Source organism: Acyrthosiphon pisum, chromosome X (genome assembly GCF_005508785.2).
Source record: "Acyrthosiphon pisum isolate AL4f chromosome X, pea_aphid_22Mar2018_4r6ur, whole genome shotgun sequence".
NCBI classification, from domain to species: Eukaryota; Metazoa; Arthropoda; class Insecta; order Hemiptera; family Aphididae; genus Acyrthosiphon; species Acyrthosiphon pisum.
This window is the reverse complement of record NC_042493.1, coordinates 37,313,078-37,323,233: the sequence shown is the minus strand read 5'-3', so window position 1 is coordinate 37,323,233 and position 10,156 is coordinate 37,313,078.

Genomic DNA, 10,156 nt, shown 5'->3' with positions numbered 1-10,156 from the left:
TTTGATAATCTCGAATATTTTCGTAGACCAGTTTGGTAAATAACCTTTTGTGAACACGCCCTTTTGTGTACTGATACGAACGTTATTAAATTTGTTTCAATCGTTTTACAGATACTTGCACTACCATACCTTCCGTCTGAAAGAATTGGCAGAGTTCCTTCGGTGGTTGATGGTGTTAATGCCATAATTGTATTCATAGTGCAGTATGAAGATGTTGCTTTGGCGTACCACCGATTTATTTATGAATACATTATTCTTTTTTGGATTCATTCCATAACTCCTGAAAGATTTACGGTATATAATCGCGATATTAGGACAAATAATTATTTAGAAAGTTACCATGCCGTACTCTTAAAAATCATAAGGCCTCATCCAAAAATATGGGAATTTATTGGTAAGTTTTCATTTAACTAGTTAATACCAGTTACTAATCAAAAGTCGGTCACATATTGTTTTTCATCTATAGACCAGTTGAGGTATTTAGAAAATACTTGTGAAGTGGAATTTAAACAAGCCTCAAATAATATGAAGGCAAGTTTCATAATTGATATCTATTATAAGAAAATAAAATATTCTTTAATATCATTTTTTTTTTTTTGATTAATTAAATTTATACATAGATTCGGTTGGAACGATCTATGCATACAAGAGACCTAAATACCAGGAAAATTAGATAGTTCATTGATGATTTGATTGAAGACTATTCTGAAGACTGTATAATAACGTTTCTACGTAGAGCAGGCCATAGGATAGATGGATATATTACCCAGCAAATTGGTCCTTATCCAGGTAATTCACAATTTATTTTAATCGCAAAGATTCATCAATTTTTGAATATTTATACTACTGTATTTTAGGAGAGCCAGGCCTTCTTCTGCAAATTATATAATAATTTAATTATTTTTTCATATGTGTATATATTAATGTGTTTAATTATAATTTTTAATGATTTAACTACCTCATTAATTTGATACGAAACCGACACATTTTTTTATTTATTTGTGATTTAATTGTAGATGACTGTATTTAGTACTTTTATATAATTTACAGTTCAAAAGTACTTGTGCTTAAATGTTGATTAATTTTAAGTGTATTGGCAATTTGACAGTTTTGTTCCCAAAAATTAATTTTAAAACCATATTTTAATTTCATAAAGTTAACAAATCATAAATTTAACTCAATAAGTTAAAAGTTAAAAAAAAAATTAAACACACATCACTGTAAAACCAATGCATTTGTCGGTCTGCTCAGAATCTATAAGTACAAACAATATGAACTTAACTCAGTATAAAAAGTTAATTTACCTTTTTTAATTAGTATGTTGATCACATAAAAAGTGACTGTATTCATTCTAATTTCCATAAAATACAAAATTATTTTATCAAGAAAAATAACAGAAATACATTACATATAATTATAGCTTCAGGTAGTTTGAATTTTGAATTTTATTTTAATATTTACGTATAAAACTATAAGAACGAAAAATTTCAAAGTTTCTAACTTGATGGATTATTTGTAAATCATCCATGAAAAATTAAGTGGTTTTGACTGTCAATTAAACTAGTTTAGTTAAAATTAATTTTATTTGATTTATATACCCAGTTGAGCTCAAATTCAATATTACTTAATAAACAGTAAACTTTAATATTAACAGTGATGTACTCAAGGTATATTAATTGAAACTATTATTGTAGAGCAAAAACATTTCTCAGTGTATTTAGTATTATTATTTGTTTGTTATATTAGTATTTATATGATTTATAGTATTTATTATTAAAACTATAAATAAATTGTATTTATGAATTTCAAAAAAGTATATTTTATAATTACCTTTTTCCAAATTCCAAGTACAGTGCATCGGCATTGAACATAGTAGTGTACTAGTAGCGTACGGATGTTGGGTGTAGTCTAGACGTCCAGTATTCCAGTGTCCAGAACTCCAGATCTCCATACCAAATAATTTAAAAATAAGCAGAGTGCAGACAGCTGCAGTCATTAGACTATAATTGACCTATTTTCCACAGATAAGTATACCTACTAATTTTATATACAGTATACAGTAATTTTAGTATTTTCTCTGTCCATGCCAAAGACAATAGACCTATAATCTTAATTACCTAACCTAACTTAGGTCTTTTGTCAACAAATTACGCAATAGCTAATAGGACTATTTAAAGAGTTAAGAACATAGACATATTAAAAATATATTATATTATATTATTAATATGTCTATAGTTAAGAACAATATTAGTTAAAAATAGCTTGTTCATTGTTCAATAATTTTTATTATGTAATAAATAATAGCTAACGAATTATTCAGTGCAGCACATATTTAAAATGTCAAATTATTAACTATTTAAAAAAAAAAATATTATGTTGGTAATGCCAACATTTCAGAATTATCGTACTCGACATTCTTATAATTTTTCGAACAACTACCCTGTACCCTTCAAAACAAACTGCTATCACGGTTCATCCCGTTTAAAATAGGGTCCTGGACGTACAATAACAATTCTTTTTAATTAGTTTTTTTTTTTATATTCAGGTCAATTTTTTAACATTTTAACTATCCAAAACGTATTGTTTACAAGTTTTTACTTATTTATAAGCAAATTACGCGCTAAACGGACTTTTATTTCGTCAATTATTGATGAATACAGTTTTTCATATAATTGAGTAATCTTGATACAATGGTCCAATGTTGGGTTCCTTTATGTTTTCGTCTTTCAAATAGAGAAAATTGTAAATTTTTTCGTTTTCACAGCAAATGATGTTGAGTGCAAAATATGGGCAAATAAATCTGTTGGGTAAATAAATAATCTCCAATTTTAAATTTGTATTTATATGTCTAGTAGAATGTATTATTGTTTATTGAATAATGTCACTTGTAAGATACTATTTTATGAAATAATTATAGGCGGGGTTATGCAGTACTTAACAAAAATAATAAAATTTGTAGTTATCATTTTAAGGAAGGCCTATGAAAAAATGGTCCCAGTATTTTTGAATGGAACAAAAATGTACATATTTCATTTGTATCTCCTGAAAAACACCAAGTATACATTAAGAAAAATTAACTTATTCGTGTGATTTTATGTTTATATGTAGCTTATTTAAATGTATTATAATTTATATTAGTTGTATAGAGGATGATTTACCAAGCATGCACTACTTCATTTTAATAATACATTTATTTATTCAAATTCTGAGTCATGAAATTTTGTAGTACCTATACATAAAGGGTATATTTCCAAACATGATAGATATGATACAAACTTGGTTTTTAGTCAATTTTTACAAATTATAAAACGTTAGTTTATGAGCATATTTTACTACAGTAAGTAGAATTTGGAGTTTTTTACGCAACCAAAAACTACCCACGACTATGAGCCGCACCGCGTGTGACCCGAGGACCAGACCAAGTCGATGGAACTCATAGGCTTTATTACACGCATTGAAAAATGAATTTCAGAGATTTATGTTGGGGAAAATAAAAATAATATTAATTAATAGAATAAGAATAAGTTAGGTAATCATGTGATTGTATTTTACATGGTTATATAGGTAATAAATACGTAACTACAGTAATAATAATGGCAAGTACAGATTTTCTGCTATTAATTGGGGTGCATGGCTAATGCATACAAAAATAATAACAATATAATCAATTTGGCACATGGCAATGTCAATAAAATAATATAAATTATGGCACAAGGCAATTATATTGAACATAATTATGAAACTGACACATGGCAAGTGCAAAATGTATTGTAAGAAGTTTGTCAAAAAAAAACAGGAGAGAATAAAGGGAGTCTGTCTGTCGCAAGGCATATTTATTTATTTATTTATTTATTTATTAAGAATTTACGGGCTGAGCCGTTTATAATTAAAATATACATGTGCAGAAAAGTTATTACAATTTTTACAATATGATGATAGTAAATAAAAACAATAGAAAATACATTGTTTACTTTAATGTTTTCTTTTTTTACTGTTTTAATACATTGTTTACTTTAATGTTTTCTTTTTTTTTAATCTTTTTGAAAGAATAGTGGCTCACACCAACGTGGTCCGTTTTTAAGACGGAACTGTGTACATATTTTTCCAGGCCCACGGGAAGCGACGCACCATACCGTTCATGGTGTGCCCTCACAGGGTTACCGGGAAAAATTGTGTGTGAGCGGGCTTGCGACAGCCGGGATCACATCTGGAGAGGAATAAAAATATAGGGGCCTGCGTCTTACGACGCCTCAAAAATATACGTGCTTGTTCAGGGGTGGGGGGAATGAACATATTACGAAAATTAACTGCGATGTGGTTGGCTGGTAACGTTGATTGCTGCATTGGCTTCGCCCGCCTTGGGCCCGTAGTAGTTGTCCTTAACCCATAATTTTGTTGGTGCAGACCGTGTGAAAAGACAAAACATCAACTCGGCGTGGTATGGTATGTTGTGCCGGATCACGAGGTTTCTTCGGAGAACAGTCGACATCGTCGGTATAATGTGTGGAGTTGTAGCGTCTGGTCGGTTAGCCGTTGAAAAAATAATTGAAAAGATGGCGGCAACGGAGTCCGGCCGTTAGTCTAGAAGGAGCTTTTCGTTGTCTCTCGAAGTGGGGCAGGTCAGTGTTGTCGTTTTAACATTTTATCACAATAGTTTTGGCGGAGTACAACTTGCCTTGCGGCCCGTACCGACGGACGCGACAAAAGCGCCGATGGCAGGTGGGTGGTGGACAACCGCGACTCGTCAACGACGGACACTACGTGATGTGGGGGGCCGGGGGACAAGGTGTTACATAATTCTGTTGTAATTTCATTTGTATACGCGCAATAACTTATTAATTATAATATGGTGTGCTGAATGCTGACCGCTAAAATCTCTGATAATGGCTGTAGACGGGTATGCTCGCGGTGCGTATTTTAATAATAATGATGCGAAAAATTCCGTGATGTTACAAGTTTCATGTAATTTTGCCCTACCACCATATCTTTAAACCTATTATCGTGGACTATTATCACATAATGTTTGAAAACAAGCTTGTATTTCCACAGGACTCTCCATAAATTATATGAAAAATCAAAGTATTTAAAAATATGGTGTTAGTAGGTACCTAATTAAAAATTCCAAAAATCAGAATTGGAATAGATGTATTATTAAAATGAAATAGAGAGAGAGCATACTTGATGAATCCCCTCTTGTATAATAAATAACAGTTAGCTTTTGGCTGTATGCAGTGTCGGCCTGGCCATAAGGAAACCATATGATGGCATTTAGTTTGGCCAGTTGGACATGTACAGCTTGCTTACTTTATTATTTTATCTTGAAGAATATCTATAATAGGTAATCAGTTTTGTGAAGAATTTGAAAAATACTTTTTCATGTATTCAATATTTTTTAAATATTTTCAGTAAATATGAAGTAGTATTAGTAAATTTCTACTTTACGGGATACCTTATTTTTAGCAATTTCATTTTTGAAACTTATGTGGTTACGTACACTGAAAACGATGATGAAGTCATAAATTGGCGCTCGGGCATAGTTTCGAAGTCTCGACACTTCAAAGTTAATATATTAAGAGTATGGAAAATTATTAGAATGGATATACGGCGGTTACCCTGTGACCAACTTATTTCATAGCAAGTCGAGGGATATTTTCGATTTTTTTGTCTGAGCACAGCTCAACGAGCGAGAGGCAACGCGGGTATCACTGGCGTCCCACAAAAAATTATTATGAGATTTTAAATATTTTATTTTTGTATTGAACACTTTTGGGTTCATTTCAAATATTTTATTTTTATTCGAATATTATTAAGTGAGTATTTAGTGTGAGTAGAGAGAATATGAAAAAAAAAAAAAAAAACATGACAAACAAGAACCTTGAATAGATCAGTTTTCTAAAGTACAAGGAGCTAGTTCATTTTCTCGTTCATTTTTATAAAAAAGAATTCATCCATCGTGCCGTTTCTTAAAAAGGAATTCGTTCCAGGAATCCGTTCCTTTTGAAACTCGTTTCTTCCAAACACTGATATAATGTAAATTACAAACCTATAAGATATAACTAAAGTATTTGATGAGTATTCCAAATACTTTAGAGTAAAAGTAATTAAGCAGTATTTTAAATAGATGAAAAGGTATTTGAGTATTTACTATATCAAAACATAAAATAAATAAAAAAGTAAGTAAGTACTTCATGACATCAAAAGAAAAAATAATTTACCTTAACATCATACAATCTATTTTTCATACTGGCATGTACTTGACCACTTAATATGCCTACATCATGTAAATAATTAAAATGTACACATAATCACATTCAAATGAGTTTTCTCCCTTGAAAAATATTATAGTGTCATTAATAAAACTAATGATTGTAAATATTTTAATTATGCTATTTGATGTCATATCGATGGCAGTAATATGGCACAATTTGTATTCATCAATAATAAAATTGACTAAATAAAAGTCAGTTTAACGCGTAATTTGCTTATAAATAAGTAAAAACTTGTAAACAATACGTTTTGAATAGTTAAAATGTTAAAAAATTGACCTGAATATAAAAAAAACTAATTAAAAAGAATTGTTATTGTGGGCGATTGTAAACTCCACCGATTTACAGGTAGTCTATTTTAGGGTTGGATTTATAACATGTAAATTCCACCGATACATTTTTTTTACCTGAAACAAAAATGTAAATTCCACCGATACGTATTTTTTTACCTGAAAACACGTAAACTCCACCGATGGTAAAATCCACAGATTAAAACTATTTTTAGTATAGCTATAGCTATCAACTGTCGACTGACTAGCTTTGTTTGAATAATTTTAAATATTACAAACAAACAATTTTAAAATCCGGTGAAGAAAAGTGGCGGAAAATAAAAAGTGTTCCGCGGTTTTAAAAACAATTAATTCTGGAGAAAATCGATTAATTACATTTCAACGAACAGAACATACGCATGATACGTCGACCGAAAATAACCTTCAACGACAAGTGCTTAGTACTGGAGCAAAACGAAAGGCAATAGAAAATAATTGTGAAGCACCAAGGAAAATTATAAAATACGCATTAGATGAAAATTCATTGGATGGAAATAACAGTACAATACAGGTGAGAGATGTAAACTATGCTAAAAGAAATTTATATAATACTAGAAAAAAGACAATACCAAAAATACCTAAAAATTCATTTGAAAAGCGAAATATCAGTGGCGCCGAAAACGTACTTCAAGTAGTTGAATTGAACGGCCTTAATAATGGGTGGGTATTGGGTAAAATAATAAAGCATACTTCTTAGTATTTTTGCTATAATTATATTAAACACAGATATTATATAGTTAAATTATTTTTACATAATTAGTTGAGCCAGTTGCACAGTCGATTGAAGGGGTGGTTCAATCGAACTATTTGAACTGCCAGTTTTCATTTCATTCGGCACTACAGACAAACATTATTTGCTTACATCAACATTTCATTCGAGTGTGAAGTCATCCAAACCCTAATAATTGAGTTATTTTGATTTATTATAATAATAAATAAATATTTTATTAAGAAAGTGCTTAACTTTTTCACAATCAGTGGAGAATCTTTATTCCTTACTATTTTTTGCTATAAATAATATTTATTGGTCGATAAACAGTGGTGAAAATAGTGTTTTAGCAATTTAGTGTGGGGACTGAAGCTCAGGTCTATACTTGAAACTCTTATGATGCTTTTAAATTATAGTAGTGAAATCATTAGTTTTGAGGGGGGCTATAGAATTTCTTAGGGGGGCTTAAGGCTGGGGCCCCCATCCTATTTGTGCCTATGTCGATAAATTTAATATATAGATTACAATATTTAGTATATAGCTTAAGTGATTGAAAACGTAACCTTAAAATTATGTTATCCAAAATATTTGAATTTTTTTAATAGTTGTATATCTACCAAGTTATTTTAGTTTGTAAGCATTCAACACGAAATTAATCTTTGTAGAAAGTATATTTTGTTGAAAATATTAAAAAAACTTGGACAAATATATTTTCTATAAATATTAATGATTGCAACTCAAAAATACGAACCAAACTGAAAATCTTTCAGAACCCAAATTTAGGTGTGTATTTTATGTTCTATGCCAAATTAATGAATACTTGGAACAAATATATTCTATATGAATATTGATGATCTCGCTATCAAAAATTTTAATAATAGTTATATGATATATTTTTATAAATGTTACTAGTATTGACATTTCCAATATGTATTCAATTGTATATGTACTCCAAAATTTTAATGAAAGGATGTTACATTCCCGTGATATTTAATCTAACACAGTATCAGTAAGTCATCTTGATTTCAGATTACATTCCTATAATCCTATATATCTGATAATAAAAATGTAACTGAAAGTAAATCCCTACTATAAATATCCTCTATTTTTTAATTTTAATATTATGTTCTGTCTTACGCGTAACTGAATACAATCAACATATTCAAATCCTGGAGAAGCACACATTTACGAGACATTAAGGTTCCACATTCATTAAGGCACACATTTACAGTTTTAAACATTAAATACGTACTAGCACAGATAGATAGCTGAAAAGTGTTAATACTTATAGTCCATTTTAGATTCTGAGTGAAACGATTTTACAATAATGTGTGTTTTTTAATTTTTAATTTTAATTTTTTTTTTGTGTCTGTCATCATCTTTTAGGACAGTAAAAATGCTTAGATTTACTTCAACAGTATCTTCTCTGATAGGAAAGTGAATAAAGTTGGTAATTTAGGGGGACAAAAGAAAAATTAAGGAAAAACGGGAATTTTTACGCAAAATCTGTTTTCGAGAAAAATGTCGTTTAACAGGAGAAGAATAATAATTAATTTCAAAACTAATAAATATATACTTATCATTACGTCATATTAAAAATAATAATAATAAAATCGTTTCCACACAAGCAACGTTTGAAAACTCATTAGAATTTATAGTATATGTATACAATAAAAATATATTATATCATACAATTTTGTATCACATCATCATCTTAAACACATGAATATTCTTAGGATCAGTGGACTTAATAAAAAACGAATTAATGATAACACTGAATATATTGCCTTCCACAAATAGTTCCTATACTGGATATATATATTTTCAAGTATTTTTACTCAACAAATAAAGTTTTATTGACATTCATAGAAAAAAACAAATTAAATTGTCCCTAAACAGTTCAAACCAAATCAAAATATTTTTAAAATTTTATCATGTATAGAAAATGTAAATACAAACAACCAGTGAAAATTTCATGAATCTACAGTCATTCGTTTTAAAGTTACACCAAAAACCAAAATCAATTTTCTCGAAAACTGATTTTGCGTAAAAATTCTCGTTTTTCCTTAATTTTACTTTTGTTTTTCACGGCGCTTTTGAAAACTATTGGAAATTTCAAATTTTGACCTCCCGAATGCACCAACTAGATTCACTTTTCCATCAAACAAGATACTGTTGAAAAAAATCGAAGCAGTTTTACTGCCCCAAACCGTGATGACAGACACAAAAAAAAAAAAAAAAACACATCATTGTAAAATCAATACATTCATCGTTCCACTCAGAATCTAAAATACAAGATTACAATACTAGGTTAATAAATAAGTAATAACGAATAACGTGATACCTATGCGAACACCGTGATAAACGAATACGTATCTACTGATGTTCGTTTCTTCGTACAATCTACAATCTAGATGTCAAGTACAGTTTAAACACAATTTTGTCACAAAGAGACTTATGAAATCTTACATATTCAAATATAGGGTCAACTGTAGCCAAGCTTCACCAACAACTTTAACAGCTCTCCGACCTTTTTACTTAAAAATTTATATAAAATGTACTTAATTTTTTTAAGCTTTTTCAATTTTATATTAGTATGGTATTAGGCTTCGGCCTCCCCAAATGTCAAAATTATCGTCTATTGTACCTAACCAAACATAATATTTTTTAAGATATTTTTCAATATTATCCAAATATTATTTTTCCCGACAATTGTATGTACATTTAAGTTAAAAAATACACAAATATTCAAATTCAAAGTTTGTTATTTAATTTCGCCATTTCATAAGACAAATTTATAACTTGCAAGCAATCCCGAACCCTATAAAAAATATATTTATTAGGAGTGAAAT